The following is an 11,070-nucleotide window of genomic DNA, read 5'->3' on the forward strand; positions in this document are numbered from 1 at the left end:
TCAGGCTCTGGGCATCTTCTGCTGACACCAGCATCAAACTGGTAGGAGTGAGATAGATTGAGGTTGTCCTCCCCAGCAACATTACTTTAAAGGCTTCTTCATCAACTTGGCAAGCCTGTGACCGAAGATGTTCTTTCTTTGACAGGTAGACCACATCATTGCCCAGCAGGCGACATTTCTCAAAGTGAGTCCCACAGTCTAAATAGCTGAACCCCTGGCTGTGACACCAGTCCTGTAACCATTCATTAATTCACTTGTGGGAGGGGCATCATAGCCAGGTTGGGCAGCAGGAGCTACTGCATGTCCCAGCATGTGGGACAGGTGCATGTGGGCTTTTCATGGCAGGTGCTCCAGCACAGGGACTGGGACCTGCTCCAAGCACTAATATGGGGAAGGCGGCACCATGCCACACCAGGGTATCCTTATATTTGTGGAGGCTCTCTAAAATGGCTTGACACTTTCTCAGTTTCATCCCATATGCCATACCCAGAGTCCTGGCACTTCTTGGCTGTTGGTGGATCTATGCCCATAGGAAAAAGCATGCAACCTATCATGAATACCAGGCAATAGCCACTGAAGAAGAGCAGCAGGAAGAAGTGCCAGAGGATGGATGATTCATCACCCAAGCAGAAACATGTGTTCTGCAAAGACTTGTTGGAAGATGAATGCCCAGAGAATGAAACCTTGACCATCCTGCCATCAGCAGGGTTCACAATGCCCCCTCTTCTGACTCAAACTCAGGAGAGGCTAGATCTCTCACAAGACCTTCCAGACCTGTCACTAATGACAATTCAGCACAGCACCCTTGAGGACAAAAGTGAAAAACTAGACGCAACAGGCTCTCAAGATGAAAGTAGTGTCACAGATTGTTTTCCTCTCCCTCTGATCTCAAAGAGCATTATCACAGGACTCCAGTGAGCCTTACACAGGAAACAGGCTCTTGTGCAAACCAAGGTGGCCATCAGCATCAGTGACACTGACACAAGTGTCTTGGGGAATCATGGAGATCAGCAATGCAGAGCAGCTGGGTGATTCTTCATTTAAGCCACCTAAGTAAAGCCAGATGCCAGAAATTGTGCTATTGGATATTGGCTCTGTGACAGCCCTTTGCTTAGAATTGGAGAAGGAAGCCAATATCCCACAAGCCTTCCTCAATAATGCAGTTGAAATTATATCCAGTCACAAGGATTCAGCAGTGAGCACGTTACCAGCTACTTTGGAGGCTGCCTGTTTGGCAGCCAGGAAGAGATGTCCAAGTCAACTGCCAGTACTGTACGTGTGTTTCAAGATGAGGACACACAACCAAAAGGAGATGAATTGGAAAGAGAGAAGACTGGAAGAGTGAGTTTGGAGAATGAAGATGTTTAGAAAATTGAGCAAGTAGCAAGATAATTTCCAAGGTAACTTTGGCAGCAGCTCTGAGGGAGTGCTGTCTTGTGCTGCAATTGCGTCTGCTCGTCTGCTAGTCTTCGGCCAGCCAAGTTGAGACACCTCTGGAGATGGCAAGTGTTGTTTCCACTGATCAGATGCAAAGGCTGCAGCTCCAGCTGGGTGATCTGCACCATCTACACTGGTGGTGGCAGATGCCTTTACCAAGATGGAGCTGCTGCAGGAAGAGCTGCAGTGCAGACCTCAGGCTCCAGGAGGTGCAGAACTTTCTCCTGATGCAGGGACAGGCAGCAGACCTGCCTGCAGTCTTTGTGCCCAGGTGAAAGGGCTCCTGCAGCAGGTGGCTGAGGTGCAGGAGGTGGTGAGGAGGCAGCATAACATCAGGGAGTCTGAGGAGGAGCTGAACACCTGGTCCCAAGTGCAGCCGGCAGAGGAACCCACAGCCAAACAGCCAAAACCTGCTGCAGCATCCCACACAGAATGGAGGGGCAAATAATGGAGAAAGGAAGCCTACAACAGCAAGGACCTGCAGGAGGAAAAGTCTTCCCCCAAAGCCTGAGATGCCCTTGCAGAACCACATCATTGCTTTGCAGGCTAACGGTGAAAGGCCTATCACAGCAGAAGAGACACAGAGCTGAGTCTGGAAGCCCGGTCTGCACCCCAACCAGCAACAAGTGCAACTAAGAAAAAGACAATTGCTACTGGGATGCCATTAAATGCTAATAACTGGAGAATCCATTTAAAAATTGCTTCATTGTCTATACAATGGGTGAATATTGTGTTACCATTTCAAACACAAAACACATTTAATGGCTTTTCTACATTCTAGTGTGTGCCATGGTCTTATGTAGTCAACATTAAACGTGATTTTTAATCAAATGTCCTAGACACTCTGTATTAAATACAGCTGGAATAATACTGATTCTAAAGGCGAATGATAAGCATAATTAGATAGCACAATGTTGGTTATTAGATTTCCTAAAATAGCCAATTCTGTTGATTAATTCAAAGCATATTATTCTATAAAATCTTGCATGACACTCTATTGGGAAGCCCCAGCTCTAAGATGCCGAGAGACGGAAACAAGTAAACCATTATATTATTGTTCAGGTTACAACAAGTACAGTACTGTAGTACTTTCATTTCTGTTAATTTTACAACCATCCTGCTTTGAAATGAAAATTCTCAAGAACAAAGCAACACTAATTCTAGGGTTATTGTTATTTCTAATAATAGTAGTAATTTACAGGATTTGAAATAATTAAATACCCTGCATACTTTTGTATTTGTGTTTTATAAAAAAACTGAAAGTTAGAAAACTAAAAAAATAAAAAAAATAAAAAATTAAGAATTGGATAAACCACAAAATGATTGAGAATGGAAGGAACCTCAAGATTACAGTGTGCAATGCCCCTGCTCAAGCAGGGCCACCTGGAACTGATTGTCCAGCATAGTGCCAGACGGTTTTTGAGTATCTCCAGTTTTGGAGACTGCACAACCTCCCTGAGCAGCCTGTGCCAGTGCTCAGTCACCCCCTCATAGACAAAATGTGTTTCCTGGTGTTCAGATGTCACCTCCTGTGTTTCAGTTTGTGCCCATTGCCTCTTGTCCTGTATTTGGGCATCACCAAAAAGAGCCTAGCTCAGTCTTCTTTATGCACTTCTTCAGGTGTTTTTATACTTTAATAAGATCCTTTCCCAAGCTTTCTCTTCTTGAGGCTGAACAGTCCCAGCTCCTTCAGCCTTTCTTCATAGGACAGATGTTTCAATTCCTTCATCTTCTTAATAGCCTTTTGTTGGACTCATGTATGTCTATGTCTTACTTCCCATGCTCCAGTGGTACCTTAGCAGGGCCTGTCTCCAGCTCCCCACAGCACTGCTGTGCCTGGCTATGGGTCCCACGAAGCCAAGCACACATGTGGGCCCATGTCCTGGTCTGGCCTCAGCCTATTCCCAATCCCAGTGAGGAACCTGATGCTCAGGGCTGGGTGGTGGGATGGGTCCTGGCTGCCAGCTCCTGCCATGACATTCCATGGGGACATCCCAACCCCATGAAGCAGCCATCCTGTGAGGATTTGTGAGGTTGATCTTGAGAAGATGAGCACTCAGAACTGAGCACATAAAAAGTTTGGTTGGTCCATTTGTGGGTGTGCCCTGAGATACTTTTTGTGGGATTCTTTAACTATTAAATAAACAGTATTGGGTTTTTTTTCCAAAGCATGAATGACAGGACTGTAGCTGGCATGTTGCAGAACTTGTTTTAGGATTAAAAAATAATAATAATAAATTGAGGGAATTAAAAAAAAAAGAGGGAATTTGTTATTTCCTGGAGATTTCTGTTATTTTTGCTGTAATATGATAACAAACTGCTTGCTAATAATTGTTTCTAAAGTAGCTACTCTGTGTTTGTCACTTTTTAGGAGTCAGATTTTTCTGCAAATAGTTTTTTGTTTATTGTGGGGTTTTTGCCAATAAAATTTTACCAGCAAATTGTGCAGCCATCCAGCCAATTCGTTATCCATTGCGTGGTCCATCCATCAAATTGGTGTCTCTCCAGGTTAGAGACAAGGATGTCATGTGGGACAGCGTTGAACACTTTGCAAAAGTCCAGGTGTTCCATCAGTTCTGTAGCCCCATCATAGAAGGCCACCAAATTGGTTGGGCAGGATTTCCCCTTAGTGAAGCCATGCTGCCTGTCACCAACCACCTCGTTGTTTTTCATGTTCCTTAGCATGCTTTCCAGAAGAAATCTGCTCCAAGGCCCTGTCAGGCACAGAGGTGAGACTGACTGGTCTGTAGTTTCCTGGGTCTCCCATTTGCCCCTTCTTGAAAATGGGGCTATTTTTCCCTTTTTTCAGTCGTTGGAAACTTCACCTGACTGCCATGATTTTTCAAATATGATGGACAGTAGCTTAAACACTTCATCTGCCAACTTAATTTTGTTGTTTTTCTGAGAAACATTTAGAAACTCTTGTTTTTTTCTTGACAGTGTTTAGCTGCATACTAAAAATATCTCAAATTCAAATACATTATATTTTCAAATGTTTATTGTAATGGTGTCTCTGTTCATGTTGTTGCGATACAAGTAAATTTGGCAGCATTTCAAAATAAGTGCTTAAACAAAAAAAATGCTTAGATTTTGTGGAAGTTTGAATGAGTGTGTTTATAGATATAAAAGTGCATAGACACAGAAAAATAGACATGAGCACCAAAAATTATGAAGAAATAGAAACTTTGCTATTCAGTAGTTACATTCAGACAGCCTTGCTCTTTATCAGAAGGTTTTTCTAAGTCTTCTGACATCCATATCTCAGTAGTCATATGAAATGCATTATGCTTCTTAGATGGGAGGTGTTGATTCAATGATCAAAATTTGAGAACACTTGATATGACATCTAACATATTGAGCTGCAGCCCACTAAATAGACTGGAAGAAAAACTTTCATGTTTTTCCACATTTTATTTCTCCGATAAGAGGTCAGAAAGTGTTTCTGAGTCTTCACAATGTGACAATGTTTTCCCAGAATCAATCCCAGCTACTGTGTAACATCCACATCTCCTTTGAGGAATCAATATCTTGAAAGTCACTCAAAGCAAAAGTAAGGTCTATATTACAGGTCAAGCCACACTGACAGGTTGACAAAGCAGAGGTTATTTATCCTGTATGGCAGAACCAGGAACAGAGCTCTGCTCTGATCTATCCACTAGCAGGATAAGAAAGTGTCTCAAAGTGACATGCTGCGTCCACTGAACTTAAACAGCACCAATCTGCTGTTCATTTAAACCTTGCCTTTGGCAATTTTCTGGAAATGTGTGTTGAGCACTTGAGCTAGTTCTACTACTTCTTTCTGTAAGTTTCTGGCTGGAATTTTGTCCTTGGAGAGAAGTTCTTTTTTAAAAAGTTTGTATGTTGCAACACTTAAAATGAACACCCAGATTTCACTTAAAAGCGCTGTTCAATGGAAAAAGCTTTGTTCAAAAACAACTGATCATTTTGACACAGCAACTGATGCACATTTCATGTTGCTATATGATATAATTTTGGAAGAGTACGCATTCATTTCAATAAGGATTTAGAATTGTGTGTGTATGAATATACCAAAATTAAAATATGAACTTTCCAGGCTTGGACTCTAAAAGGAGTGTAATTTCAAAATACCAGTTAATCTTATGTACATTTTACAGTTAAAAGGAAAAAAAAATCTTAAGTAACATGTTGCTATGAGTGGTTCACGGCTCTAAATTCAGCTATTCATTGCATACTTTCTAAATACATGATCATAAAGAGATTTACCAATCTCTCTTGCAAGGTTTAGTAGTGTTCATCACTGTGATAAATAGTACTGCAGTTACTTAAAAGCTTCTTTCTTCTCTTTAACTCCCTGCTAGCAGAGTGACAGTACCCAAGTGTTTAGTAACACTAATGTTATGGGTTGTATATTGTATTACCAAATGTATGGTTCACTGACTATCAGTTAATAACCTGTCATTAATAAATCCATAAATAACTTTGATCAGGATTTTCACTTAAAGCATTTGAACTGAGTAACTTTTCCTTGAAATAGGAAACTTCTGACATTTGGCTTATCAAAGTAATATGGAAAGCAATATACTTTAATATAGGTTGAGAAATGAGATGTAAGAGTAGTCCAAATGAAGTCAAAGTGAAGTATGTAAATTAATACTGATTAGCTGAAACCTTAAATCTTGATGGCAGGAAGTAATTTTTAGGGGAGGAGGGGGACTTTAAAGAATTCCATGACAGAACATAATTGGCTGCTTCAGACTTAACTGCTAAACAAGGTGTCTATTTCTTTAAGGTTGACGCATGAAACTCTGTAAGTATAACACAGAAGGGTCAGAGATTTTTGCACAGAAACCATTGAAAAAGTAGAGGAGAGGATGAGATTTTCCTCATTATCTATTTGATATATTTATTCCATGTCTCAGTGATGAGATTGCTCTGGTAGCTATCTGGAGGGACATGTTGTAAAAAGTCCTAAGGCTGAGCATTTTTTCAACTCTGATTAATTCTGCTGTGCACTTAAGATATTCACAAGACTATCCTATACAATATCTTTACATGAGCACACACTTCCAGCTGTACAGATTCAGAACCTGGCATCAGCTATAGGCTTGCTTTCTCAGTATCTTCACAGGCATTCTTGTTCCACCTTCCCATATACTAATTATTTTACTTACTTGGAGGGATCTACTCCAATACCATTTTTAGGGTTAACTCTTTAATACCTGCTAGTGCATGTGGAAAATATAGTAAAAGTAGTAGAAAGGAGAAATCAACATATATTAAAATCCTTAACCATGCTTTTTGAGTCATCAGTGAATGAAAAAAACAGCCAAATTATCAGAGAGAGACTTTTTTTTTTCCATTAAAATACTGGTTTTGGAAACCAGTAAAGTACTGTATGTAGGTGGCAAGGTTTTGGTAGAGGGAGTCAGGGTGTGCAGAGATAGTCTCTGTGGGAAGAGGCCAGGGGCTATCCCAAGCTGAATACAGCTGTTTCCAGATGGCTCCAACAGACCCATTGCAGGACGTAGCTGAGACCTGGTGAGCCAAGCTGATGGTATCTGTGGGAAAATGTGTTTAAGGAAGGGATAAAGAAAAACCCTGACAGACAGAGGAGGAAAGAAGAGGGATGCCAGTCAGAGAAGGAAGAAAAGGAGGTTCTTCATGGCACCAGAGTAGATACTAATGAAGCAAGCCTACGGAGAACCCTGCCCTAGAGCAGGTGTATATTTCCTGAAAGAAACTGCTCCTGAAGTTGGAGCTCTCTAAAAGTAAATGAGTACTGTATAGACTCCATGACTGACAAGAATGTATATCAAAACATGTACTTACTTACATGCATGCGTTCTGAACAGAAATTCAATCGTTAATGTGCAATTCCGTCGTTATTTTTCTTCCCTTCTCAATATTCTCTTGAAGTGATAACTACTTTTTAATTTGAATTGAAGTTGTTATTAATGCCAATAAGATGTAACACTTTTATTTATGATTCCATTAATTACACTAATTACAATTTATCTGATGGCTAATTCCCAAGCGAGGACTGAACGGACTATGCCTGTAGGAGGTCAGAATGCGTCCTAGGTACCCCCATCAAAATGTTATATCTATTTTTCAGTGAAATTTCATTGCCATTAACCTTTACCAAAGAGATTTAAAGAATGTTATGTGTGCTAATCAATTAGTAATGACATTTAAGGCTTAGTTTGTGCCTCTGTCAAAAGCACTGCAATCATTATATAATGCTTGCACACACACATTCACTTGTACCCACAAATGCCCACCCATACCTCTGTCTAAAAGTGCTGTCTATAAGTGCTCTAAGACAAAAGCTAGCTTGCTATTGTAGTATTGCTATATCTGAAAAAGTTTTAGAGTCATTAAATCATTCTATTGTCAATACAGGCTGACAGTTAGGAGAGTACTAGGTACATTTATTCTCAGAGAGTTTGTATTACTCATAAAGTTAATTATTAGCTAGAAGTTTACTCAAAGTTGTCAAAGGGAAATCGGAATAAACTGAATATGGGCATGAAACCTCATGCTCTATTATTCTTTTAATACCTTAAAATAATCTGCATTGGTTTAATTCAATTCAAGGAACAATCATTTTAAGTAGACTTTTTTAAAATAGTTGTGCTGTTTTTCAAACCTTTTCAACATAGCAACTCATTCCAAGCAATTCTGCATAGTCAGTAGGTCAAGTAACATGATTTTCTTTTCCGTTTGTGTCCTACATCACAAATAGTGAACACAGTTCTGGGACCCTGAGAGAGGAAAGACATCTATAAACTGGAACAAGTCCATGAGGATGGTCATGGCTGGAGCACTTGATCTTTGACAAGTGCTGAGGGCCTGTGCCTTTTTCAGCTTGGAGAAAAGCCAGCTGAGGGAAACCTAACAGCAGCTCCCTTCAGTGCTTGTGGGGAGGTTACTGAGAAGACAGTCTCTAGTCATGTGCATAGCAGGAGAACAAGAGACAGGGGTCCTAAACTGAAGCAAGAGTATGGCGGCTGAATACAGAGAGATAAAAACTTCACTAAGAGGGTAATTAAGCAGCACAGGAGGCTGCCCAGAGAGGCTGTGCATTCTCCATCGTTGGAGTTTTTCCATACTCAACAGAACAAACCTTAATCAGTGTGGTCTGAATACGCTGCTAATGCTGCTTGGAGCAGGAGGATGGAGTAGGTTACCTCCAACCCAAATGAGTCTGTGATTCTACTGTTTCTGTGTCTAGCTTAGTTTAGTTTTGGTTTGGGGTTTGTTTTTTTTTTTTTTTCCGAGTCATATGCAAAACCTTCAATGACAAGGGCAGAAAAGTTTCTCAAGTAATTAAACAGAAAATAACACATCGGAGAGTAATATACCCTCGCCCTTTAAGAGCTTCCAAAATATTCTAAACAAGTACTTTCTCTTTAATTTGTATGTTTTTTCTGATGCACATAGGGGTGACTGTGTACCTTCATGTACGTATTTTATATGATTTCTTCAGTACATCATCAGTTTGAAAAAATAAAACTAATTGTTCAAGAGCAGCCGGAAAGATTTTTAAAATAGTATTCTTTAAAATTATAAAAAACTTTTACAAATATTTTCACATTTGAAATGTTGCATTTCTATATTAGATTAGCAAAATTTAGGGATTACCATGTAAAACATTGAAATTTGGAAAATCTTTTTACAAAAAGAAGTCTTTCATGATAGTTACATGTAGATGTAGAGACATCTATAAGAACACAGAAAAAATATTTCAGATTTACTAACAAGTAAGGGTAATATGTTCAAGAGCAAACTTGGGTCTTCTAATTCCCAAATTAAGGGACATTTTAAATTCAAAGCCATCAACAATTATAAGTCTGGTGTTGGCGCCCATGAGGGAAAAGCTAACATTTCAATATGCTCAGTGTAATTAGACAAAATTGCTTTTTACTGCAATTCATAGGGGTAAATTGTTCCCTCAATTATAGACAACAGTTTGCCAGGCTGCTTGGTATAACTACCATTGTTAATTTGTTAATATGAAGAGGCATATGGACTACACTGCTGAGAGAAGTCAGATGAACTTATAGAAGGAGCATATTTAAGGACATTAAAAGGGCAAGATATTGCAAGCAAATTCTTAAAAAAAAAACCCACGACTATTATGCCTTTATCCCTTGTTCTCCTGAAATACATTTTTCATTTTTACTGAGTAGTTAAATCAGTAGAAAAATATAAACTGGAAATCACCTATACATCAAAACTCCAATCTTTACAAAATAGACAGTAACCCTTTTTCAGCTGATTTGTATGTGTGAGTCAGACAGCAGACACTGCATGTAATTCCAAAAATGACATGGTACTGATGTGAGGAAGTGTGCTTTGTTTTCCACCAGCAAGGATTTGTGTTCTTAAACAAAAGATGAATACCTGAGGTGCCCCCCCCACCCCACCAGGGCTCTCCCCTTCCCCACTCCCGGAGGAACAGGGAGGAGGATCGAAAGAGTGCAACTCCCACGGGTTGAGACAAGAACAGTCCAGCAACCAATGTACAACACAAATCACCACCGCTACCACCAACGACAACAATGATAAGAGAAAATAACAAGGGAAGAGAATACAATACCACCGGCCAAGAAACGAGTCCCACCCAGAATCCCATATCCTTCTGGGTAACCCCCAGTTACCCCCCACCCTGGGCATGACGTGCTGTGGTATGGAATACCTCTTTGGATAGCCTGGGTCAGGCGCCCCGTCTCTGCTTCCTCACGGCTTCCCCTCCTCCCTGGCAGAGCATGAGGCTCACAAAGTCCTTGGTCAGGGTAAACATTACTAAGCAGCAACAACCGAAAACATCGTTTTCACCAACACTGTTCCCAGGCTGGAAGTCAAAACACAGCACTGCACCAGCTACCACAAAGGAGAAACGTGACTGCTACTGCTGAACCCAGGACAACAATTTATTCTTATTTACTTGCAAAATGTTGGTCATGTTTATTTAATCAAGTGGTCCAAAGCCAGTACTTTTTCAGGCTTTGGCTGGAATGTTTTCTATAGCTATGTGAGAAGAGCAATATTGTCTCTCTCCTCAAAGATTTATGTCAGAAGTGAGTGTTAACATTTTGTCCCTCCTGTCTCAGTGGTGTCACCAAAGGGCTGTAAATCCATAGTGAAACAGAGTACTACAGTCAAAAGAACTCATTACTAACTTAAGGACTAATACATAGTCCCCTATAATCAGTGAAAGACAGTCCTACAATATTAGTTGGGAAATATGTTTCTAAAGAAGCCTAGAGTAAATCAGATTAAAATTTTATGTGCTTATTTGTAAGGGGTTTTTGCTAAACCCCCCCAAAATGCAGACAGATTTTACACAGAATTTTCAACCTTCTTGAGAATATGATTCAGTATGCTATGATTTATGTTTACTGTGTTATGAAAAATAAATATCATAGAATCATAGAATGGTTTGGGTTGAAAGACACCTTAAAGATCGTTTAGTTCCAGCACTCTGCTATAGACAGCGGCACCTTCCACTAGATCAGGTTGCTCAAAGCCCCATCCAGCCTGGCCTTGAATGCCTCCACAACTTCTTGGGCCACCTGTTGCAATGTCCCACCACCCTCACAGTAGAGAACTTCTTTTTTTTATCTAATCTAAATCTACCTTCTTTCT

General features: G+C 40.2%; 1 pseudogene; it reads left to right on the forward strand.

Annotated features, from left to right (window-relative positions):
• The first annotated feature begins 446 nt into the window (after positions 1-446).
• LOC134166668 (uncharacterized) lies at positions 447-1,712 on the forward strand (annotated as a pseudogene).
• The last annotated feature ends 9,358 nt before the right edge of the window (positions 1,713-11,070 follow it).

Source organism: Pezoporus occidentalis, unplaced genomic scaffold (assembly GCF_034315485.1).
Source record: "Pezoporus occidentalis ecotype Australia unplaced genomic scaffold, CSIRO_AGI_Poc_V1 ctg27, whole genome shotgun sequence".
Taxonomy (NCBI): domain Eukaryota; kingdom Metazoa; phylum Chordata; class Aves; order Psittaciformes; family Psittacidae; genus Pezoporus; species Pezoporus occidentalis.